A 25,226-nucleotide genomic window follows, 5' to 3' on the forward strand; every position below is an offset into this window, starting at 1 on the left:
AAGAAAGAAAACCGCTTGTTACTTAGGGACATTATACGAGTCGGAAAATGTGTGGAATTCATCCTTACCAATAAAAACAACTCAAAACCTGCTGCACTCATAGTGGTGGTCAGAAGAAAAAGAAAAGTTCAAAAGTATTTTAAATAATATGTTTGGTTAATTGTAATTTTTCCCCTCACAAAGGTAACACTGTCACTGCACAACATTCTTCCAGACTGGGGCACGGACAGACAGACAGACAGACAGAATGACAGACAATGACATAATGTGTGCACTTGTGTACATTCCTTTCTGCCTGTTGTGTCTGTTGTGCATCTGAGCCACACATTAGTTTCTTCCCAGACTTGTTGAAATGCTCAGTCTGGTGTGTTTCCTTTTCTCCTTTCACCTCATCTTGGCAGATACTGGCGTTCTTTTCAGGGCAAACAGCTTACTGTTGGGTCTTTCAAACAGTTCAAAGTTACCTGTAAAAAGCTAAAGTGCTTCTGGCTGAAATGTTCAGACAGGCTGGTTAAAAAGGTAATATACCCACAGCTGTTTTAGTTGTTTATTCATTTGTTTTTCTGTCATTATTCTATTTTATTTTGTTCATTTTTCTGCTCTCTTCTTCATGCAAAATTAGTTGTGAGCTAATGAATTGATTGATTGATTAATTCATTAATTAACAGATTGATTAATTCATTCATTAATTAACAGATGTGAATTGGCTTGACAAGCCTTTATGTCATGCCGCTGATTTGTGCTGGTTGTTTGCAAGACCTTGCTTAATTTACTGTTGCCTGCAAATTGCAGCGGAGGATGACACAGTGACAGTGATGATTAATATTATCTTTTGAAAGATATTTGTTTTGTGGACAAGTGGGATGGGTATATGTATTGGCCCTTGTGAAATTCTACAGGGTTTCTGACTAACAGTGAATCCAACACTGTAACTTGCATTAGCCTTTTTCAAAACACACTAGAATACACTATATCAACATGGGACAGATGTTGAATGTGTATTCTTTTTAAGATTTATTTTGTTTCATTCTATTCTGTTTACTTTAAGCATGTATGTAATTCCAGTTAAGTGAATCTTGGAATTGCTTTTGAATAGGTAATGCTTAAAATGTTTTAAAGATAAAATTTCGGATCATAGGTTTTCATTACCATTGAATATCACATTGTGTAGCCTGACACTGACAGACTGCATTTTTTCTGACTTGAGAAGCATCAAGATTATCACCTCTATCTGACGAGTTTTGGGGATTGCTGTCACAGGCACATGACAAATGTGTGGTGTCATTGTAAGTGGAATGTCCATGTGACAGACGCATTGTTTCCCTTTTTCATGTGACGCCACTTCCAGTTGAACAGATTTCATTATCGTTGTGTAATCTATGTTTGAATATACATATGATTGCAAACACAGGTAGACTGCCTAAGTTACAGTCATGGAGTTACCATCTCACTGTTATCAGTTCTCTGTCTTTCTGTCTGTCACTCTGGCTTTGGTTTGTCTGTTCCTCTCTCTGTGTGTCTCTGTGAGGTAAACTTGTGCTCTGTCATACCTCCTTGAGTAGTCAAGAATGGGTGTGATTGTATTCTCCATCCCCATCTTTTTCTCTGTCTGTCTGTCTGTATGTCTCTGTCTGTATGTCTTGGTCTGGCAGTCTCTCTGTGTCTCTGTGTCTCTCCCTCTCCCTCACCCTGTCTCTGTGTCCTAGTTTCTATTTCTCTGTCTCACTTTACAGCACTAAACAGCCTATATATATGTGCATCTCTCTCTCTCTCTCTCTCTCTCTCTCTCTCTCTCTGTTTGTTTTATTGCAAGTGTTGAGTGACTCCAGTCATTTTATGATCACCATGATGGCAGTCACACCAGTTTCACAATAATGTGTGAATAATCATTGGTTGAATGTTTTAGCTGTGCATTACATTGTACTCAGAATTGATTCAGAACAAATGAAGTCTTGTGATTCAATTAGCGTTACATAATCTGATAGATCACTTCATAATTGCTTTAACAAATAGTGGAAAGTGTAATTAGTTTTATTGACTGGATCACTTTCATGGCAGTGTCTTATATAATCAGAATTTATTTTTTGTGTAAATTATTTGAATGATTAAAATGCAGGGATACGTTGGTTTTCAGTTTTTTGTTGACCATCAATTTATGAGAAAAGAAAAAAAAAAAGGTCACCCTTACTTAAAGTTTGTTGGTTGCCCATGTTCATTTTTATCCTGATTCTATATATTTTCATTTTTACATTATTTCACCTGGTACGCCGATGACTAGGTTTCTGACATCAGGTCTGTTTAAATCTGTTTCTTTGGGGTGAGGGTGGTGGTGTACTTTCTAGATGTAGGTTAATACACACTTAATACACAAACAAAGACATCAGTGAAGAAATTGTCAAACAAACTTGGAAAGAAAGGGATTGGGTATCCTGACAGCCCACACAGGAAAAGAGATAGCTCCTCTTCTGCAGGGCAGGGTCTGTTCCAGTCATTCTCAGCTGCTCTATCTTCACCCATCTCAGAGCTGCTGGTGTAAGTTGGTTGAAAGAACTGGGGAGAGGAGTTGATGGCTGGTGGCAGGTTTGCAGGAACAGACACTGCTGGTTGTTACATTTCTTTTCAGTATGACAAAACTGGATTTTATATTTTTTAAATATTTTTTTTATGGCCGTTGAATTTTCTTGGGAAAATTTCAGACACTGCTGGTTGTTATGCTTCTTTTCAGTATAAGAAAATCGGACTTATTAGAATTATTACTTTTTTCATTTAATGGCCGTTGAATTTTCTTGGGAAAAATTAAGACACTGCTGGTTGTTACTTTTCTTTTCATTGTGACAAAATTGGACTTAAAAAAAAAAAAAAATTTAATGGCCATTTAATTTTCTTTGGAAAATTTCAGACACTGCTGGTTGTTAAATTTCTTTTTATGATGACAAAACTGGACTTTAAAAAAAAATTAATAATTTAATGACTGTTGAATTTTTTTGGGAAAATTTCAGACACTGCTGGTTGTTAAGTTTCTTTTCATTATGACAGATTGGACTTTAAAAAATTTTTTTAATGGCCATTCAATTTTCTTGGGAAAATTTCAGACACTGCTGGTTGTAAAGTTTCTTTTCATTATGACAAATTGGACCTTTTTTTGACTCACTTGTGTAAACAAAGTGAGTCTGTTTTAACCCGGTGTTCGGTTGTCTGTGTGTGTGTGTGTGTGTGTGTGTGTGTGTCTGTGTGCGTACACCGAAACGTTTGCAATAAATAAAACTTCCACGCTTAGCAAAAGAAGTTCCTGTTTGAACAAAAAATGATAATAATGATAGATCTTTGGTTGGGTCGAATATCAGATCAAAGTGCCAAGTTTAGAGAATACAAAAAATTTTTTTAATGGCTGTTGAATTTTCTTGGGAAAATTTCAGACACTGTTGGTTGTTACGTTTCATTTCATTGTGACAAAACAGGACTTTTTTTTTTAATGGCTGTTAGATTTTGTACAGAGACAACCTGACTTTCAGTGATAATTCTGCTTGCCTTTTCTATTTTTATGCTTGTGATGATAAAACTATGTATTTTTTTGTTTTGCTTGCACTGAGAAAAAAATGCAGAGTTTTGCCCATTGCTTTGCAGACATGGTATAGTCATTGCATTGCTTGCATTGCTAAAACCAAACGCCTGTTAAGAAAATAATATGGTGACTGCACAGATTCAAGTCATGATTATTAGAGAATTTTGATAAAGATTTAGAATTCACTGACAGTGATTCACAATGGTAAAACTGAATTTTCACCCTTTGCTCAGGAACTAACTTCAGAGAAAGCGGTATGAAGAGCAGTGCAGTGCCAGAGGTTGAAGAGTAATAGCATCATAGACAGAGCGCTTGTCAGTGTCATGTTCAGAATAATCATGAATAGATAATGGTGTCTCAGTATGGTGGATATGACATTGCTGACATGAACGCAGCATATCTGGACAGGTTGAGTACTGCCTTGATTATCGATCCCTGGACAGGAGGGGTGATTTGGGAATAATTTATTATTTGTTAATGTTTTATTTAGAGAGTGTTAGTGCATGCATGGGCATGCGTGAGAGAGAGAGAGGTGGGGGGAAGAGGGAGAGAGGGCAGAGAGAGGAGGGTGGGGGCAGAAAGAGAGAGAGAGAGAGAGAAAGATTTGTCAGGCTCAGACCCAAAACAAAGGAGTGGGCCACAAAGGAGTGGGCCACAAACAAGGAATGAGAGTGAGAGAGTGAGTGAAAGAGTGTATGCATGTGTGCGTCATTTATGTCTGAATTCATTTTTATCATTCAGATACTTTCTTTTGGTTGGACTGAACAGCTTGTTTTTCTCCTTTTTCTTCTCCTCTCTTCCCACCCCTGTCTGTTCATCTGTCTCTGCCTCTTATTTTCTTCCCATTCTTTCATGCTGTCTTTTTTTTTTCACTTTTCTCTCCCCAGTATTTCTAACATTATCTTATTTTCATGTCCAGAATTCTAGATTGAAAGAAGAAACAAAAGGACTTACAGTGTCTTTTTTGCTGTTGTTGCTATTGCTACATCAGGTATTGACACATTCTAGCCCAGTTAGTCAGGACAATAGTCGCCTCCTTTGCTGTTCTGATGGTCATAGTCGGACACGACTTTATACATATTGCTACTGCACGTATTGACAGAGCAGCAGTGAGCCAGCATGGTACAAACCGCTCACCAGTCTTGATCCGCCATCCCCCTGAGGGTGTAACTGTAAGGTTCAGATGGCTGCGTTGTCAGCCCTGTGATTAATTGGGGGTGAACTCTTCATGTTGGCTACAGCGGTGATCAGTGATGTCAGGGAGAATATATAATACTGGGGGTAGGGTTGGGTGTGTATTTACGTTGGTGGTTAATTGCTGTTTACCACACAAGATGTGACCAAAAGGAAAAACCCCAAACAAGCATTACAGATGCTGTTAACATGTTATCAACACAGCAGGAGATGATAATTTGTAAATGATATCTTTGAGCTTGAAGTCTGTTTGTTCTTACAGAGAGATGTTGGGGGGTTGGGGGTGGATAATAAGGGGGAGAAAGGAGAGGAGGGTGGGGGAGGGTGGAAAGATGAATGGATCCATGGAATGTGTTTTACTGTATAAGCTGTTACCCCTCCTGAAGGGGTGCCTATAAATATATATAGTAAACACAAACAGTTTTTTTTAAAATATATTTTAAAAGAGAGAAGGGATGGATAGATGGATTCATAGTTTATTCTCAGAGCCCCAACCTCCACTGAATGAGGCATTCTGGTTACGGCTGGCATGCAGTTAGCTCTTGCCGCTCCCCTGCCCACCACAGAGTCAGGAAAGCTGGTTAAATATATAACCAGTGGTATTACTGTTACATGTTAGCCCCCCTAACTGAATTAGGGATACTGGTTTAAAACTGGTGTTATGTCTGACCCCCCCCCCCCATGTCCCCTAACACGTCAGGCTCCTCCTCTTGCCCTATAGGCTATACTGACTGAATCAGGTGAACTATTTATAAGTGGTATAGAAGTTAACCCCCCCATCCTTCTCCCCTAAGACCTTCAAAGGAATCAGGCCTACTGGTTGTAAGTGGTGTTAACTCCATCTTACCCCCCTTTCCCTGACAGAATCAGGCATACTGGACTATAACTAGTATTATGTCAGCTCCCCCCCCCCACGCCCCTCCCTCCCCCACCACCCTGCCCCCTCCCCCAACCATCTCCTTCTCCCCCTAGTACCTTTGAATGAATCAGACATAGGCATACTGGTTGTAACTGGTGTCAGATCTGTCTTACCCCCCTTTCCCTGACAGAATCAGGCATACTGGACTATGACTAGTATTATGTCAGCTCCCCCCCCACGCCCCTCCCCCCCACCCCCCTTAACCATCTCCTTCTCCCCCTAGTACCTTTGAATGAATCAGGCATACTGGTTGTAACTGGTGTCAGATCTGTCTTACCCCCACCCCCACCCTGTCTTTCCGTGACAGAATTATGTGCAGCACTGTTTATGATTGATACAGCTCTCCACAAACCTGCAGGGTTCATTCACTCTTTGTTGTGCACATAACCAGTTTATGACCTGTAAATCTGCAGGCGCCTGCTGCCAGTGTTTTATAATATATGATCCCTTCACAGGGCCGCATACGCCCACTTCTGCCCTGCAGGTAAAAGTGTTGAGTCATTATGAGCCAGGGGAGAGAGAAAAAAAAAGTGCTGTGTTGGGTGTTTCTGTTGTGCTGTTCAAGGATGTAAGGTTAAAGGTTAGAGCGGTTGTTGATGAACACTTTTTTTTTGTTTTAATTTAAAAAAAAAAAAAAATTTTAGGTTTAGGTTTGAGCTGAGTGAAAGACTGGGCTTGGATTTTGCTTTGATACACACACACACAGACACAGACACACACGCACACACACACACACACACACACACACACACACACCACCACCACCACCACCACCACCACCATAGGTAGACATAATTATTTGAATCTTAATATTGGTTTCTTCTTCACTGTCTCCCCGTGTCTCTTTCTGTATGTCTGTCTGTTTGCCACACCCTCTCTGTCCTCATTAACTCCCAACCCCCCCCCCCCCCATCCCCTCCCCCCAAACCCATCCTCTCTGTCTCATCCCTTCATCCTCACTCCTCTCTCACGAGCCTGTCAGACCTCCAGATAAGCAGCTCAAAAAGATTACCAGGACAGTCGGAAACTCATCAGACCTGGAATCTCTAATCATCAGTGTGTTACAGCAGGCCCATTTTCTGAACGCCCCAGTAGGAAGAAGATGAAGAAGACGAAGAAGAAGAAAAAAAAAAATCAGATGCCCAGACAGGAGATAGAGGAGGTGGGGGTGGGCGGGTAGGGAGAGAAATCATGGAGAGGGGAGGGGGGTTAAAATGAAGCAGGCATGGACTGGAGCAAAAGGCAGAAAGGGATGAATCAGTAAGCCAGTAGTTCCAGTGAAGAGCTATGGATGTCCGAGGGATGAGTTCAACTTCGAGTTATGGTACTGTACCCAGGGCATTTGGGAGTCCTGCTCAGTACAAGGACTCTCCCTCCTCGTGTTTCCTTGTTACTGGAGTAATCTTCCACACAGCCTTCTACCCTACATGTGCCTGTCTTTCAGGGGGAATGCCCCACATGTGATGAATGAACCCTTGAGCACTTTGCTTTCTTTTTGGTTTGGTTCCTTTGGTGCTAAAAAAAAAGAAGAAAAAAAAAGAAGAAGAAACAAAGCAACAACAACAACAACAACAAAAAAAAAAAAAAAAAAAGGAAGAAAAAAAAAAGAGAGCTGATATCTGTCTTGCTTTGCTCTTTTGCATTCAGGTTCTTTCTCTCTCTCTCTGTGCCTCTGTCTCACTCTGTCTTTTTGTCTCTTTGTTTCATCTTGGCGTCTCTGTCTTTCAGTCTCTTTTTCTCTCTCTCTCTGTCCTTCTCTCATCTCGCTATCTCTGTCTGTGTGTAATCTCCATGATATTCCCTACTTCCTCCTCCCCTCCTCCCCCCACCCCTTCTCTCTCCTGCCCCAACCCCACCACGTCACTGCATCACAAGTTCATACATCCTTTTCATTCAGCACATGCATACATGTGTCTTGTTTTCTTCTAAGTTTCTTGTGTGCTGAAAAAAATGCCCAGAAATGATTCAGCAAGAAGCCTTAGTAATCTAATGCAAGGGGCATCTTTCAGTTTCATGCTTAGATACTGCTACTAGTACTACTACTGCTATTATTCATCTTGAATGGGGAAGTTTGAAAAACATTATTTTCTCCCTCTTGCTGTTCCATTTTTTTTTGTTGAAAAACATTTTCTCCATCTTGCTCTTCCATTTTTGTTGAAAAAACATTATTTCTCCATCTTGCTGTTCCATTCCTTCTTGCGGTTCCATTTTTTGTTGAAAAACATATTTTCTTCATATTGCTGTTCCATTTTTGTTGAAAAACATATTTTCTTCATATTGCTGCCCCCTTTTTGTTGAAAAACATTATTTTCTATAGCATTATTTTCTCCATATTGCTGTTTCATTTTTTGTTGAAAAACATTATGTTCTAAAAACATTATTTTCTCCATATTACTGTTCCATTTTTTGTTGTAAAACATTATTTTCTCCCACTTGGTGTTCCATTTTTGTTGAAAGATCAGTTCAGTTAGTTCAATTACTCAAGGAGGTGTCACTGCGTTTGGACAAATCCATACTTTACACCACATCTACCAAGCAGATGCCTGACCAACAGCGTAAGCCGTAACCCAGCGCACTTTGTCAGTTGAGGCCTTTTGTTGGAAAACATTATTTTCTCCCTCCAGCTGTTCCATTTTTTGTTGAAAAACATTGTTTTGCCCCTCTTACCATTTAATTTTTGTCGAAAAAAACATTATTTTCTCCCTCTTGCTGTTCCATTTTTTGTTGAAAACCTTTTTTTTTCCCTCCATCTTGCTGTTCCATTTTTGTTGAAACATTATATTCTCCCTTTTGCTCTACAATTTTTTGTTGAAAAACATTTTTTTTTCCTCCTACTGTTCCATTTTTGTTGAAAAAACATTATTTTCTCCCTCTTGTTGTTCCATTTTTGTTGAAGGTTTAGTTAAGTCAGTTCAATTACTCAAGGACTGAAGGAGGCGTCACTGCGTTTGGACAAATACATATATGCTACAACACATCTGCCAAGCAGATGCCTGACCAGCAGCGTAACCCAAAGTTCTTAGTCAGGCCTTGAGGCCTTTTGTTGAAAAACATTATTTTCTTCCTCTTGCTGTTCCATTTTTGTACACGTTCTCTTGATCAGCAGCCCCAGAGCTGCTATTTCTGGTACAGGTGAACCCACCTGGCCCATTCACAGCCGCCCTTGGCTAGCACCGCAGCACTGAAGGGTTATCTATGTGGGAGGAGTGATCAGGCCTGATGTGGCGTTGCTGAACCACTCAAGGGGTGCAGGGTAGCTGCCTGTTCTGATTCCACATTTATAGGACACCACCTTCCTCCCCCGCCCCCCCTCCCCGCCCCGCCACCCTGATGCCGTGACTATTTGTTGCTGGTTCTTCTTCTCTATTTGTGGAGCTTCATTGAGGGGTCTCAAGTGCCAGTGGGTGTGGTGGGTTGTGAGTAAGTGTAGTGTAGTTTAGACAGCAGTTCCTCCCAGTTCTTTGCTGTGGAATGATTGATGTAACTTACTCAGTTCATGCATGCGGATGTGCGCAATCTGTTCATTGAACAAAACCCATCATTTTAAAAATTTGTGTGTGTGTGTGTTTGTGTGTGTGTGTGTGTGTGTGTGTGTGTGCGCAGCGAAATGGGCAAGTCTCTGTCTGCCCTTTTCATTTCTCTCTCTCACTCTACCTCTTTGTTTCTTTCAGTGCATGAACTCGAAAACATGCTTGGCTTGGATATATTGGGTTTTTTAAATTTCTTTTTATATCATTTCTGTATGTGTTTAATAAGGTGTGTATGTGAGTGCCTGTCTTGTGAATTCTTTTGGACAAAAATGGAGAGAGAGAGAGAGAGAGAGAGAATAACAATGATGATGGCAACATTTTTATTGTCCATTCAGCGGTATGACACCCTTTAGACAAGATGGGGAGAAAGTACAAGACATACTTGTGAACACATCTTAAGTAATTTGCATGATTATCTGAACTACGTACACAGACATGCATGCATGCTTTCATTCCGATACAGTTTCTGCTAACACTTGCATAAGGGTGCAAGTGCCAAGCCACAACCATCTCCTTCCAATCCCCCCCCATCCCCCAAGTTTACAAACACACACTCCCCCCTGAACCGCACACACAAACACATGCATTGGCAGAGAGAGAGAGAAAGAAGGAGGAAGAGCGAGTGTGTGTTTGTGTGTTTTGCACTCACTGCATATATGTATGTGAATGAAAGACAAGAACATAACAAAGCACTGCTCTGCCAAACACAACAAAGAGAACAGGAAATGTCACACACACTGTCTCTCTCCCTCTCTCGAGCATGCGTGCGCACACACTCGCACACACACACACACACACACACACACACACACGCACACATGCACTCTTTCTCACTCTCACTGTCTCGCACTGACTCTTACTCTCTGTCTGTGTCTGTCTCTCTCACACATCTGCCTAACACAAGTGTTGTATGAGATTATGCCTGTTGCCATTGTCGCTGTCAGTTTGGCTGCAAAAGACAAAAGATGCTGCAGGGAAACACAGACTGGCAGCACTTTTTTTTAGTCCCTGGCGCATGATGGGGGTATGGACTGGGCAGTAGGAGATAGTCTGCAGTCATTACTTCTCACCTGAGCTTAATTACAGAGGCTGACATGTGCTGATTAGCTAATGTGATAAGGCAATGGATGATAGGCTGGGGTGAGAGTGATAAGACATGTCGTCTTCCTGAAGAGAGTTGTGATAAGACGTGACATCGTATATGCAGGGATTTGTGATGACATGTCATTGTCAAGCAGAGAATTGTGATATGTGTCATCGTCATGCAGACAACAGTGATAAGACATGTCATCATCATGCAGATAACAGTCATCTTCATGCAGACAACAGTGATAAGACATGTCATCATCATGCAGACAACAGTGATAAGACATGTCATCTTCATGAAGACAACAATGATGTGTCATCATTATGCAGACAACATAGATAAGACATGTCATTTTCATGCAGACAACAGTGATAAGACATGTCATCATCATGAAGACAACATAGATAAGACATGTCATCTTCATGAAGACAACAGTGATAAGACATGTCATCTTCATGAAGACAACAATGATAAGACATGTCATCATCATGCAGACAACAGTGATAAGACATGTCATCTGAAGACAACAGCAATAAGACATGTCATCTTCATGCAGACAACAGGATAAGACATGTCATCTTCATGCAGATAACAGTGATAAGACATGTCATCTTCATGCAGACAACAGGACAAGACATGTCATCTGAAGACAACAGCAATAAGACATGTCATCATCATGCAGACAACATAGATAAGACATGTCATCTTCATGAAGACAACAGTGATAAGACATGTCATCTTCATGTGGAGAAGTGAGGATGTGTCACTGACAGCTCATAAGGGCCTTTCTTTTCATCCTGTGTTCATCGACTACAACTCACATGTTCACTTGTATCTCTGAGTGGACTTTCTCTTTTTATGATCGTTTTTAACCCTGCTATGATAATAGTCATTCTCATATTTCCACGATTACAAGATGTTAAATGTGGTATTTGATCTTCAGCATGTGTGGTACACTTGCAGGGAATATAGGTACTAGCAGGTTTGTATAAAGTATGCTGACCAGGCAGATTGGAAAAATCTCCACCCATAGCCCACCAGGTGCTGATTTTGAAAGTATAGAACCCAGGACCCCCAGATTGAAAGTCCAGTGCTAAGCCATTCGTGTGTTGCACCAGTCTTGATAGGACTCAGTGTTCAAAAGATTTCAACGCATTGAAAGCTGTACACAGTACAGTCTGTGCTCCAGCATATTTTGAGTTTGATTAAAGAGAGAAAGGATGGAAGGTCTTGCAGACTTTGTGACGATGGATTCACCTCATTAAACGCCATTCATGTTTTCTGTCAGTATAGTGGCTGTTCATTTGCATCACAGTTCAGTGGCTCTTCCAACCTGAATGGATGGATCCTCCCACCTATGGAGAAGGGTAGAGGTTGACAAGGAGCTGGCTGTAGCCACTGGTCTGGATGCCAATGGAGCAAATTGAGCACTGAGCCTGGGGGGGGGGGGGGGGGGGGGGGACTGCTGGGTCTGTAATGCAAGGGGCTAGTTAACTACTCCAGCAGTGTTCCAAGTCCAGTTGCCCAGTCAATGGGAGAGGGGCTTATCTGGCTGGCTTCATTGTCAGGAGGCAGGGGTGGGAGTGGGGGGTTAATGAGCTGTCAGTCCATCCCTCCCTCCCACCTTCATTCAGACTGGCAGACTGAGAAGAGATGGACAGACAACAGCAGCAGCAACAGAGAGTGAAGGCTATACTGTATCTGCAGTGGCCTTCCTGCTGTTGGTTGGAATGCTTGATCTGTTGTTGTTCCTAGGCTATGTGTGGCTGAAGATAATGAACATGATGCTTCACAGTCCCTATGTTCTGAGTAGTATCTATCCATCATACTTATTGGCTAGAGTTTAAAACAGTTTTGCAAGTTAAAATAATCTCAGAACTGTTTGTACATTATCAAAGAATGTAGTTTGTTTGAATAATTTTCCTATATTTTTTTTTAACAGACAAAGCAAGTTTTTGCATTTTACAGCACGACCATTCTAAATTAGATAACGATAAAAGGTAGGATTATGTGAATTTTTTTTTTTAATTGCAGAAGAAAACAAAATGTGTTCTTGGATGGCAATTCATCGCCAAATAACTCAATTCCAAAGATTGTTTGATCAGGGTACACATTCATAATCTGTAAGACAACAACAACAACAAAACAACAACAAACAACTGTAAGAAAAAGCCTTAGTGGTTCTGTGTTGCTCGACATGTGTTAACTCTCTCCATACAAACGGCGAAAGAGACGACGCTAACAGCGTTTCACCCCAATTACCATCATCAAAATATTGGAAGCGGAAGGCTCTTATACTGAAGAGGTAAATGTTGACAAAGAATACAATTCTGACGACGGAAGCTAAAGGTTGGGTCATTCAGACACCCACTGGACATCCGAGGAGTCTGTGTAGAGGAGAAGAGAGGACTGGCTGTACTGAGTGAGTTAAGCATGTGATAACATGAAAGGCATTATTGCTTCTGCTGTTGTGTACTTTGCTGATAAAACAGATGGAAAAAACAACAACTTTGGATTCACTACCCTCGCTGTGACTGTGTAGATAAAACTCTGCATGCCAGACACTGCATGTGTAATTTACTGACATTTATGTGTTACGAGAAGCATTGTAGACAGGTAAAAAGAAAGAAAAAACTCTAGTAGTTTGTGTTCTTTTTCTTACAAATACAGTAGTTATATGTCAGCCAGTATTATGATCACGAGCCTGTGCAAAGTAAAGATTATTTTTGTGTGTGAATGTTCCTCCCCTGCCCCCTCTTATTCTCTCTCTGTGTGTCTGTCTCCATCTCTGTGTGTGTGTGTGTGTGTGTGTGTGTGTGTGTGTGTGTCTGTCTGTCTGTCTGTCTGTCTCACTCTCTTTAGTTTAAGACTATATAATTTAGCTGTTGGATTGGTGTGTGTTGGAGGAAAAAAAATGGAATGAGTTAAAGACTAGTCTGGATAATTTCTGAAGCATTGTATTTACAGACAGAAGGGTGTATCATTGTTGGAGCAAAACATGAACAGTAAAAGAAGAAAAAGAAAAAAAAAAGAAAAAAAAGAAAAAAAAGAATTACATGTATACAGGTGAGGGAGTGTATGTGTGTGTGTGTGTGTGTGTGTGTGTGTGTGTGTGTGTGTATTGTGTGCAATGTTTTGGCAGCCATTTGTCACTAACAAAGAACAAAACCGAAACAAAGAAAACGCATATTTCAGTTCATGCATGCCTCAAAGAACCACACACAGGAAGTAAGGAAATAAACAGAGGGGGGATGTTGGAGAACAGAGAACTTGCAGTGCAGTAAAATAAACTGTAACAAGTTGTTTAACCCTTTATGTTCAGGTTGGCCCAGTGGATGCAGCACCAGCTTTTGCACTGTCAATGAACTTGAAACTCGCCCCTTCCGGCAGCGGAGGTAGATTTTCCTGACAGGCAAGTACACTGTGTTGTCAATGTACGTGTATGTGTTGTCACTGGTGTGGATGTTTTTTTTTGTTTTTTTTGTTTTTTTTTACATTTATTTGCTTATTTATCATTATTGTTGTTTTTATTTATTTATTTAATTTATTTATTTATCTATTTATTTATTTTATTTTCATTATTATTATTATTTATTTATTTATTTATTTTTTAATTATATTATTATTATTTATTTATTTTATTTAATTTTATTTTATTTAATTTTATTTTATTTTATTTATTATTTTTTTCTCAAGGCCTGACAAAGTGCGTTGGGTTACGTTGCTGGTCAGGCATCTGCTTGGCAGATGTGGTGTAGCGTATATGGATTTGTCCGAACACAGTGACGCCTCCTTCAGCTACTGAAACTGAAACTGTGAGGTGACGTTTCACTGACGCCTGGCAGCGTTTCCTTGCAGGCGGTGTTCTGGCATTCCTTTGGCTGCCCTCACTGTTGCTGGGATACACGAACTTAGTTTGGAAACTTGGCTTCCTGTTTCTTGTTTGTTTGTTTTGTTTGTTTGTTCCTTTGTGTTCTTCTTCTTCTTTCTTTAACTCTCTCCATACGAACGGCGAAAGAGACGACGTTAACAGCTTTTCACCCCAGTTACCATCATCAAAATATTGCAAGTGGAAGGCTCTTATACTGAAGAGGTGAATGTTGACAAAGATACCACAATTCTGACGACAGAAGCTAAAGCTTGGGTCATTCAGACACCCACTGGACATCCGAGGGGTCTGTGTAGAGGAGAAGAGAGGACTGGCCGTACTGAGCGAGTTAAGCATCCACCATCATCATTTTGATGGTTCTGATGTGTTATAGAACTGGGGGGAGGGGGGGGGGGGTTCCACTACTGGGTGGTTGTTTTGTAGGACTGGCAGTTGGGGACTTGTGGTGTGGGGTGGTGGTGGTAGAGGAGGGAGTTTGGGGGGGGGTGGGGGTGCTGGTCGGTCAGATTCGGGACTTGAAGCACTCCACCCAGGTTGAGGAGTTAACATTGGGAGGCAGGCTGTTCCAGTTCCTGACAGTCCTCGGGAAGAAGGAATACTTCCTTTAGTTCGTATTGCAGGCCAGGAGGAGATACGTCTCCCTGTGTGACTGTCTTGTGGACTGTGCTGGGGTGTGGTGTGGGCCTGAATGGGGTGTTGATGCTGACCTCTTCATGATGGTGTTTGAGGAAGGTGGTCAGCCTTGCTGCTCTTCTTCTGTCTGCTAGGGTGGACCACTGTAGATGCGTCAGCATGGAGTCGACACTTGAGGTGTGACGGTGGCGGTTCACAACCCATCGAGCTGCATGGCATTGGACTTTTTCTATGCTGTTGATGTTTTTGGCAGTGTGGGGGTCCCAGACAGGTGAGGCATATTTTAAAATGGGGTGAACTAGGGCTTTGTAGGCTGTTTCTTTGTTGTTGATGGAGCCCACTCTTAGGTTTCGCCAGAGAAATCCTAAAGTCTTGTTTGCCCTGTTTGTTGTATTTGAGATGTGGGTGTCCCAGCTGAGGTCTTGGGAGATGGTGACCCCCAGGTACTTTGTCTCTACTACTCTTTTAAGTTCTGGGCAAGGAGATGGTACGTGCCAGTCAGTGTGTTTCTCTTCCTGGAGACATGGAGGGCATGGCACTTGTCTGGGTGGAAAGACATCTTCCATTTTGTTTCCCAATCTGCCTTGTGGTCCAGGTCCTGTTGTAGCTTCCTTTGGTCTTGGGGGGGAAGTTATAGTTCTGTGGCAGAGAGTGTCGTCTGCAAAAAGCCATGTTGTTGATAAGAGTTGTTCAGGGAGGTCATTTATGTAGATGAGAAAAAGGGCTGGGCCCAGGACTGATCCCTGGGGGACTCCTGATTCTACTGGAATGGCCTTTGAAGAAGCTCCATCAACAACCACCGCTTGCTGTTGGTTTGCCAGGAAGTTCTTGAACCATTCATGGACCTGGCCAGTGATCCCATAATGTCGGGGTTTGTGGGTTAGAAGGGGGTGGCAGACCTTGTCAGAGGCTTTAGAGAAATCCATCACTAAGACTTCTGACTGTTTCCCCTTCTCCATGTTGTAGGATAGCTCATCTGCAAGCCCCAGCAGTTGGCTTTCACAAGACGTGCCTTGCCGGAAACCGTGCTGTTCCTCACGCAGGATGTTGTTTGCCTCTGCAAATCCCATGATTGTGCTTACCACAATGTGCTCTAGGATTTTGCACGGGGCACTTGTGAGGGAGATAGCACTATAGTTTTCAGGTCTGTATCATTCACCCTTCTTGAACACAGGAGAGACATTTGCCCTTTTCCGGTCCTTTGGAACAATGCCTGTTGTGGAAGTTATTAGCAGCGTTTTCCGTTTTCTATGTGGAACACATACACATGCACACACACGCACGCATGCACGCACACATGCACGCACGCACGCACGCACGCACGCATGCACACACACATACACACACACACACTTTCTACCTTTGTATTGTGGGAGTTAATAGAAGCCTTTTGATTGCATTTGGAACACATGCACACGCACACACACACGCACACACACACACACACACACACACACACACACACACTTTGCAGTTTGATTCCCTTATATATTGTTTTATATCCAAAATAGAAAAATATAAACTTAAGTTAATTGTAATGTACAATGCTGAGATAAGATTTCATTGACTTGATCATTGTTTTCAGCAGCTGCTTGGAGGAGGTTGTTCATGAATGAACTTGCAGCTTGATTAATGCTCTGTAGTCTAGATTTGATTTGGGATGAAACAAGATGATGTAAAAAAAAAAAAACCCTCAGTTTTGATGACACACACCTTGCTGATACTAGTGACAGTGAGTGTCACAATATCCATGTTCTGAATGAATCAGAGTCTGTTCATAGGCATCATGCTTGTGTCTTGATGGTGATTGTGGTAAATGATAGAGACTAACTTAGGCTTATGCTTCATACATTATTTGGGAACCATCACTAAACCAGCCCCCCCTCCCCTCCCCACACATGCCTACACACACTCTTTCACCCTCTCTCACATGCACACAGAGACACACACAGACACAGACACACACACACACACACACACACACAGACACACACACACACACACACACACACACACACACACAGATACTCACACACACACAGAAACACACATACACACACATACATACCTCCTGTCCCCCCAACCCCCTCACATGCATACACTCTCTCTCTCTCTCTCTCTTGCATGCACACAGACACACACAGAGAGACACTGAGAGAAACACACACACACAGACACACACACACACACACACACACACACACACACACACACACACACACACACACACACCCACAGACGCACACACACACAAAGTGTGCTGCCATTCTCACGGGGCCTGTCAACCAGCCAAGCCCTGTTCACTGTTGAGACCCTGATCACCAGCTGACAACCAGCCGGATGTAGGATGTCGGTTTCACCTATTGTCTGATCCAACCTTCAGGCAGGGAGCTTCCAGTTCTCTCCCTCCCTCACCCCCCGCCCCCCTCGTTTCCCCTTCTCTCCATGCCGGTAACAGTTCAGGGGGTAAAATTCAATTTCCCCCTCACCCATCAGTCTTTCTTGGTGTCTCTCTCTCTCTCTGGCTCTGCTTCTCCTATCCCTCCTCTCTCTCTCAGTGTGTGTGTGTGTGTGTGTGTGTGTGTGTGTGTGTACATATATATATATATATATATGTGTGTGTGTGAGTGTGTGTGTGTGTGTGTGAGTGTGTGTGTGTGTGTGTGTGTGTGTGTGTGTGTGTGTGTGTGTGTGTGTAAGCCCCTCCGTCCTATTTCTGGTTTTATTAATCTCTGCCTGATCTCCTTTCTTTCTCTCTCTCACACTGTCTGCACCCTGTCTGTGTCTGGACGAATTTGGGGAGATTTTTTAGATATGCCCCACAATAGCATTATCTGTCTCGTTCTTATTTTGAGTGTGTGTCTGTTTTTTTGTTTTTTTTGTGTGTGTTTTTTTCTTTCTTCTTTTTTTTTGGAACTGATTGACAAAACAGTCCCACCCCCCACCTTTCCCCTGTAACATCTGATCCATGAGCCACACTTTCTCAAGCGTAGATTATGAGTTGTCAGAATTTAGTGTATTTGTTGTCTCGTTCATCATTTATCAGATGGATTCCCTCGTCTCCTTGACGAAGGCGGCAGCACATCACAGGTCCTCCAATCCTCCATAGAACTTCCGGGCCGCTGGGATTGGGTTGGGCCAGGTTTTCTCTCGGAGCGCTTGGTGGAGCGGGCAGGACTGCCGCAGATGTTCTGTTGTCTGGCTGCCTGTTCTGCAGGGGCACTGCTCTGTGTGGCTGATACGGAGTTTCGTGTATAGGTGGTGTTTCAGGTGGTTGTGGCCAAAATGTAGCGTATGATTTGGTATATTCTTCAGTCAGTCTGCTGGTCTGTCTGTCTTGCTCCCTCCACTATTTCTTTCTCCGATTGTCTACCCTTCCTTCCTCCTCTCTGTTTCCTTGTACCTTCTCTATTACTCTTCCTGTCTCCCTGTCCCTCTCTCTCTCAGCTGGGTGTCAAATGTATGAAGATGTAATAACAGTATCAGTTAGCTTGGGTGTGGGTTTGTTTGGGCTTTTCAAGAAGTAGGTAAAGATAATGCATTTTTGCAAATTCTTCGCTGTCGTATGATCAGTTGTAGATAGCATCATTGGGAAACTCATACTCAGTCATGTGAAAGGTTGAGTGTGTATAAAGTTTATGTTTCTACTCATAATGAAGTATTATCTTTTCTCTTTTTTTTTTAATTAGAAATATGGATAAACATGTTAGATTCATTGTGAGGGAAACTGACAGGAACTGACATAGAAATTGTGAAGGAAACTGATAGGAACTGACATAGAACTTGACAAAGAAACTGACAGAGGAATTGACACAGAAATTGTCAGAGGAACTGACATAGAACTTGACAACAGGGGAATTCACAGAACTGATAGAAATTGACCAGGGAACTAACACAGAAATTGTCATAGATGAACTGACGTCGAAATTGTCATGGACAGAGAACTGACGGAAGCTGACAAAGGAACTGACAGGCCATTAATTAAGCTGGCCAGGCCTGGCCTTATTACCTCAGTGCTGATGTGTGGAGGTGGGGGGATGTGGGCTGGAGGGATGGGATGTAGTGGGGAGAGGTGCGGGAGGGGCTGTGGGGGGGTGTGGGTGGGGGCGTAAGGGGGGGTGATGGCCACATGGTGATTGATCTCTGCCTATGGGTGTCCACAGCTGCGCATGTCAAGTCATTACTGGACTTCATTCCTCTGGCCACTGGCCAGCCTTCTGGAGGGATGGGAAATGTGTGTGTGCGTGCGTGTGTGTGCGCGTGTGTGTGTGTGTGCGCGCGTGTGTGTGTGTACGTGTGCGTGTGCCTGCTGTGCTGTGCTCTGTATGTGTGTGTGTGTGTGTGTGTGTGTACGTGACATGGAGAAGATGGGAGCATAGCTAAGGGGGAGGAGGTGGAAGAGGAGAGTTTGTGTATGCACATGGGCGCATGTGTTTGCATGTGTGTGTGACGGGGAAGGTGGGAGTGTAATGAAGAGAGAGGAGAAGCCAGGCGAGAAAATCTAGTGGTGTGTGTGGAGGGGTGGGGGTTTGGGGGTGGGTGGGTGGAGGGGGGTGGAGTGTTTGTTATATGTAAACAAGAGAGTGTATGTTGTAGAAAGAAAAAATGACCAAAATAAAGGAGAAGGAATCCTATACATCATGTAAGACAACACTCAGTTAATGAGAACACAGATAAAAAGAGAAGGGACAGGTTGAAGTTTAAAAATTTTTTTATTTATTTATAGAAAATAAGGGATAAACAAAAAATGTCAGTAGAACAGATAAAGCAGATATAGGCTTCTGTCAGAAGGAGAAAAGGTTGATAGAGGTATATCAGTGATGGGGACAGGGGTTATGGAGGAAAAAAAATGACAGGACATCTGTACTATGTCTGCAGATTCTTGGTGAAACTTAAAAGGGGAGGAAAGAGAAGATGAAAGAAAGAAAGAGAGAGCATTAATAAAAAGAAAAAGAAAAGAAAAGAAAAAGTCTTGAGATAAGGAAGAACATCAATAAAGAAAGAAGCCAGGGAACGGCAGCGATGTCGGAAAGAAGGTGTAAGCCGCTGCATACAGATCAGTGATTGTCGCACAACTACAACACCAACAAACCGCCCCCCCCCCGCCATTTTCAGCAGGGAGGGGAGGAAAGATCCCAGGATTCCGTGCGGTCCCCGTCCCCTCATTTCCATAGAGATTGACCACTCCCCCTTCTGCTAGCCAGCTTGTTGCCGAAATGCAAAACTATGCTGTCATTGCTGGCGTCATTCCTCAATCCCCCCCCCCCTCCCCCCCAGCCCCCCTCGTCACCTCTGGTTACCACGGTGATCACTGTGTGGTTGTTGTCCTCTCCAGGCAGATGTTGTTACATTTAATGGCGTGGACATCCAGTAACACTTCACTTGCACTTGTTTGTTTTTCTTTATGCATGTGTGGGTGTATGTGTGAATGTGTGTCTTCATGTTTTACATTTATTTGCTTATTTATCATCATTGTTGTCTTATTTATTTATTTATTTATTATTATTATTATTACTACTAACTTTTTTATATTATAATTATTTATTTATTTATTTATTTATGTAAGCTTATCTATTATTTATTCACCTTTTTTTTTTTCTCAAGGCCTGACTAAGCGTGTTGGGTTACGCTGCTGGTCAGGCATTTGCTTGGCAGATGTGGTGTAGCGTATATGGATTTGTCCGAACGCAGTGACGCCTCCTTAAGCTACTGAAACTGAAACTGTTTTTCTTTCTGTTTGTGGGCTGTGACTCCTGCATTCATTATGAATGATCTTTTACTACATGTATTCATGTCTTTACTATACCATTCACGAACACACACACTTTATTTTCTCTACTTCGATACAGCCATACTCCATTTTCAGGGGTGTTTATGATGGGAATGTTTTTGTTTCCATTCCCCGCCGAATACTGACATGGATTATGGGATATATTTTCATATATTTTCTTGCATACTTTTTTCTTCTGTATGCATATAGACACAAAGAAGGTTCAGGCAGTAGTAGGTCTGCACATCTGTTGACCTGGGAGATTGGAAAAATCTTCACCCATAACCCACGAGGTGCTGCGACTGGAGTTTGAACCTCGGACCCCTCAGATTGAAAGTGCAATGCTTTGATCACACGGCTGTTTGATCACACGGCTGTTGCATCCATCATGTTGTCATTGCTCAGTTCCTTCCCCTTGGGTTACCATGGTGATCATGGTGAGGGTGGTTCACACAGAATCTCGTGTTACTAAAAGGTGTGAAGAGCCAGTGCCACTTTTCACTTCCTGCTGGCATGATGGACAGAACTTGAGTGGTTAAAGCATTGGACTTTCAATCTGAGGGTCCTGGGTTCAAACCCTGCTCACAGCATCTTGTGGGTTAAGGGTAGAGGTTTTCGCCTATCTCGCGGGTCAACAGATGTGACAGACCTTCTTAGTGCCTGAACCCCCTTTAATGTGTTAAAGCATGCAGAAGGTCAGAAACAGATGCACAAACATCCTGTAATCCATGTCAGCGTATAGTGAGTTATGGAGACATAAACATACCCAGCATTCGCACCCCAAATGGCCTAAATGTTCCTCTGTCAGTTTCCTTGTCACCTTCTGTGCCAGTTCCTCTTTCAGTTTCTCTGACTGCTTCGCTCTCAGTTTTATGTTGGCCAAAATGGCAGTGTGAAAAATGGTGATATATGTAAAAAAAAACCTCCTCATAGAGATGAGTGAACGTGTGAAGTGTATAAAAAAAAAAAAAAAATCCCCCCCCTCCCCTAAAGAGAGAGAGAGAGAGAGAGAGAGAGAGAGAGAGATGGCATGTTCATTGAGGTTTATTTAGCTCCTGAGGGAGACTCCTTTCCAATCCCTCAATGGCAGTGAAAGGATTACACGGAACCAGAAGATAGACAGAACAGGAGTGATAATTATTGGGTGGAAGTGTTGATGTGGCAGTGCTGATGCTCCTGGAAAAGGGTGATCCACTCCTGTCCTGATTGCCCAGCAGGGAGAGGGGTGGGGGGTGGGGGTCCCCCTGAATAATGCACACCTACATCAGCGCTGATCAGACTCCTCATTTGTCTGTTATCTGACGGGCGCAGTAGCGGAGTGGTTAAATCTGAGGGTCCAGGGTTCGAATCTCGGTAACGGTGCTTGGTGGGTAAAGGGTGGAAATTCTTCCGATCTCCCAGGTCAACATATGTGCAGACCTGCTTGTGCCTGAACTGACTTCGTGTGTATACACAAGCAGAAGATCAGATATGCACATTAAAGATCTTGTAATCAATGTCGGCGTTCGGTTGGTTATGGAAACAAAAACATACCTAGCATGCACCCCCCTGAAATGTGTACATGCAACTGAACGTAGGAGAAGAAAAAGAAGTCTGTTATCCTGCAGGGGGAGGTGGAAATGACTGTGTGGACAGTTTGTATACAGAGCTGTGAAATCACTCACATCTTTTTGGTTGGGTTTTAGATTATTTATTAATTTTTGACTCACTTGTGTAAACAAAGTGAGTCTATGTTTTAACCCGGTGTTTTTTTGGATTTTTGTGTGTGTGTGTGTGTGTGTGTGTGTGTGTGTGGTAAACTTTAACATTGACATTTTCTCTGCAAATACTTTGTCAGTTGACACCAAATTTGGCATAAAAATAGGAAAAATTCAGTTCTTTCCAGTCATCTTGTTTAAAACAATATTGCACCTCTGGGATGGGCACAAAAAAATTAAAAAAAGAAGCCTAATTATATGCAAACTGCATTTACTGTTTATATTTTTTGTATTCTCTAAACTTGGCACTTTGACCTCTTATTCTGACACAACAACAAGAGGAGTCATTATTATAATTTATTGTTCAAACAGGAACTTCTTTTGCTAAGCATGGAATTTTTATTTATTTTGCAAACGTTTTGGTGCAGATAGTAAAAAAGGGAAATTACTCTGTAATTAATGCTAGGGGACTTAATTTATCACAAGTGAGTCTTGAAGGCCTTGCCTCTCTTGTTTGATATTGTAATGATGTGTTGCTACACTGGAGGTTTGACTTCCTGTTCAGTTGTTATTGACAGAGGTCGAAACAAGAGATTCATGGGGGGATTTTCGTACATAGTCTTCACGCATATTTTTTTTTATGCATGATTTTCTTTAATAATGCTTCTCCAGTGTCTGTATCTGTCGGTGTCTTTTGCCATGATCGTAATGTTTTGACACATTTGCTGAACTGTTTCGTTTTCCTGTTGTTTTTGTTGAGAAAGTGTTTAGAAAATTTTTTGTGTGTGTGTGTGTATTGCATTATATCTTCAAGGGTTGATCATTTCTTGTCACAGTGATGTCAGTCTCCTTGCTCTGTGTTCACTAGCCTCTTTTTTGTGTGAATATGAATATTGTTTATTATAACAAAAAAAGATTCATATATACTTTATATTATAACAATTTGTAAAGAAAAAAACAAAACAACACACACAGAACAGAGAGATGTTGAAATGATAATAATGAAAAAAAAAGAAGAAGAAGAAGAAGTGATACCAAAAAAAAAAAAAAAAAGAAAAAGAAAAAAAGAAGAAGCGAAAACAGCACTTTTTTTGACTCACTTGTGTAAACAAGTGAGTCTATGTTTTAACCCGGTGTTCGGTTGTCTGTGTGTGTGTGTGTGTGTGTGTGTGTGTGGCTGTGTGTCTGTGTGTCTGTGTGTCCGTGGTAAACTTTAACATTGACATTTTCTCTGCAACTACTTTGTCAGTTGACACCAAATTTGGCATAAAAATAGGAAAAATTCAGTTCTTTCCAGTCATCTTGTTTAAAACAATATTGCGCCTCTGGGATGGGCACAAAAAAATAAAGAATGAAGCCTAATTATATGCAAACTGCATTTACTGTTATATTTATACTTTTTGTATTCTCTAAACTGGGCACTTTGATCTGATATTCTGACCCAACAGCTAGAGCAGTCATTATTATCATTTTTTGTTCAAACAGGAACTTCTTTTCCTAAGCATGGAAGTTTTATTTATTTTGCAAACGTTTTGATACAGATACTAAAAAAGGGAAATTACTCTGTAATGCTAGTGGAGTTAATTTGCTTTAAACTGATCTTTCTCATCTTAAACATTACATTTTGAAACAACAGAGGCAAGTCTTCAAGACTCACTTGTGATGCACTTTTTAAAAAAATCCAAGCTTTTTATGTATTGAGTATGATTTTAAAATGTAATGTTTAAGATGAGAAAGATCAGTTTAAAGCAAAGTAAGCTCCCCAGCAGAGTAATTTCCCTTGTTTTAATGTCTCCAGCAAAACGTTTGCAATAAATAAAACTTCCATGCTTAGCAAAGGAAGTTCCTGTTTGAACAAAAAATGATAATAATGACATATCTTTTGTTGGGTCGAATATCAGATCAAAGTGCCAAGTTTAGAGAATACAAAAAATATAAATATAACAGTAAATGCATTATACTCAATACATAAAAAGCTTGGATTTTTTTTAAAAGTGTATCACAAGTGAGTCTTGAAGGCTTTGCCTTTCTTGTTTTTATTTGAGGAAGATACAAAAAGGGCATTTTGTAACACTTTTCTTTGTATAAGCAGATATATGAATTAATTGCTTATGTATAAACATCAACAACCATATACTATACATACATATATACACCCATACACACACACACACACACACACACACACACACATATATATATATATATACACATACACATATATATAGTTCACTGACATCTTTGTCTCAGTGATATGGATAAGGGGGGTTGTTTGTCAGAAATGTTTATTATACCTTTTATTCATCACACATATTTCCATTAAGAGCTGTGTTCCTGTTTTCAATGCATAGATAAAAGGTAGAAAAACCAGCCTGACCAGTCGAGGAGTGACATGTGAACACGTGTATTAGAGGTAATGCACCTGAAGAAGGCCTTGAGCGCAGGTGGGGAAAAAATGTACGAGCAGCGTCTGAGCATAGCTGGTGCACACGGTGCAGAGTGTTAAAATGTCAAGCAGCACAATCATGACATTCTCCAGAAATAAAAAAGTTATTGTTGTGTTGTTGTTGGGTTTTTGACTCACTTGTGTAAACAAGTGAGTCTATGTTTTAACCCGGTGTTCGGTTGTCTGTGTGTGTGTGTGTGTGTGTGTGTGTGTGGCTGTGTGTCTGTGTGTCTGTGTGTCCGTGGTAAACTTTAACATTGACATTTTCTCTGCAACTACTTTGTCAGTTGACACCAAATTTGGCATAAAAATAGGAAAAATTCAGTTCTTTCCAGTCATCTTGTTTAAAACAATATTGCGCCTCTGGGATGGGCACAAAAAAATAAAGAATGAAGCCTAATTATATGCAAACTGCATTTACTGTTATATTTATACTTTTTGTATTCTCTAAACTGGGCACTTTGATCTGATATTCTGACCCAACAGCTAGAGCAGTCAT

General features: G+C 41.5%; 1 protein-coding gene across 3 annotated transcripts in view; it reads left to right on the top strand.

Annotated features, from left to right (window-relative positions):
- LOC143290552 (membrane progestin receptor gamma-like) overlaps positions 1-25,226 on the top strand; it is a 56,738-nt gene that overhangs the window by 8,310 nt on the left and 23,202 nt on the right. For 2 of the 3 annotated variants that reach the window (XR_013056415.1, XM_076600093.1), the window contains exon 2: positions 13,615-13,704. The gene's annotated coding sequence lies outside the window, so the exon portion shown is untranslated. Of the gene's footprint in view, positions 1-13,614; positions 13,705-14,953; positions 15,086-25,226 lie in introns of those variants that run through there. The other variant, XM_076600096.1, reaches the window with a different exon arrangement.

This window comes from Babylonia areolata, chromosome 15 (assembly GCF_041734735.1).
Source record: "Babylonia areolata isolate BAREFJ2019XMU chromosome 15, ASM4173473v1, whole genome shotgun sequence".
Taxonomy (NCBI): Eukaryota; Metazoa; Mollusca; class Gastropoda; order Neogastropoda; family Buccinidae; genus Babylonia; species Babylonia areolata.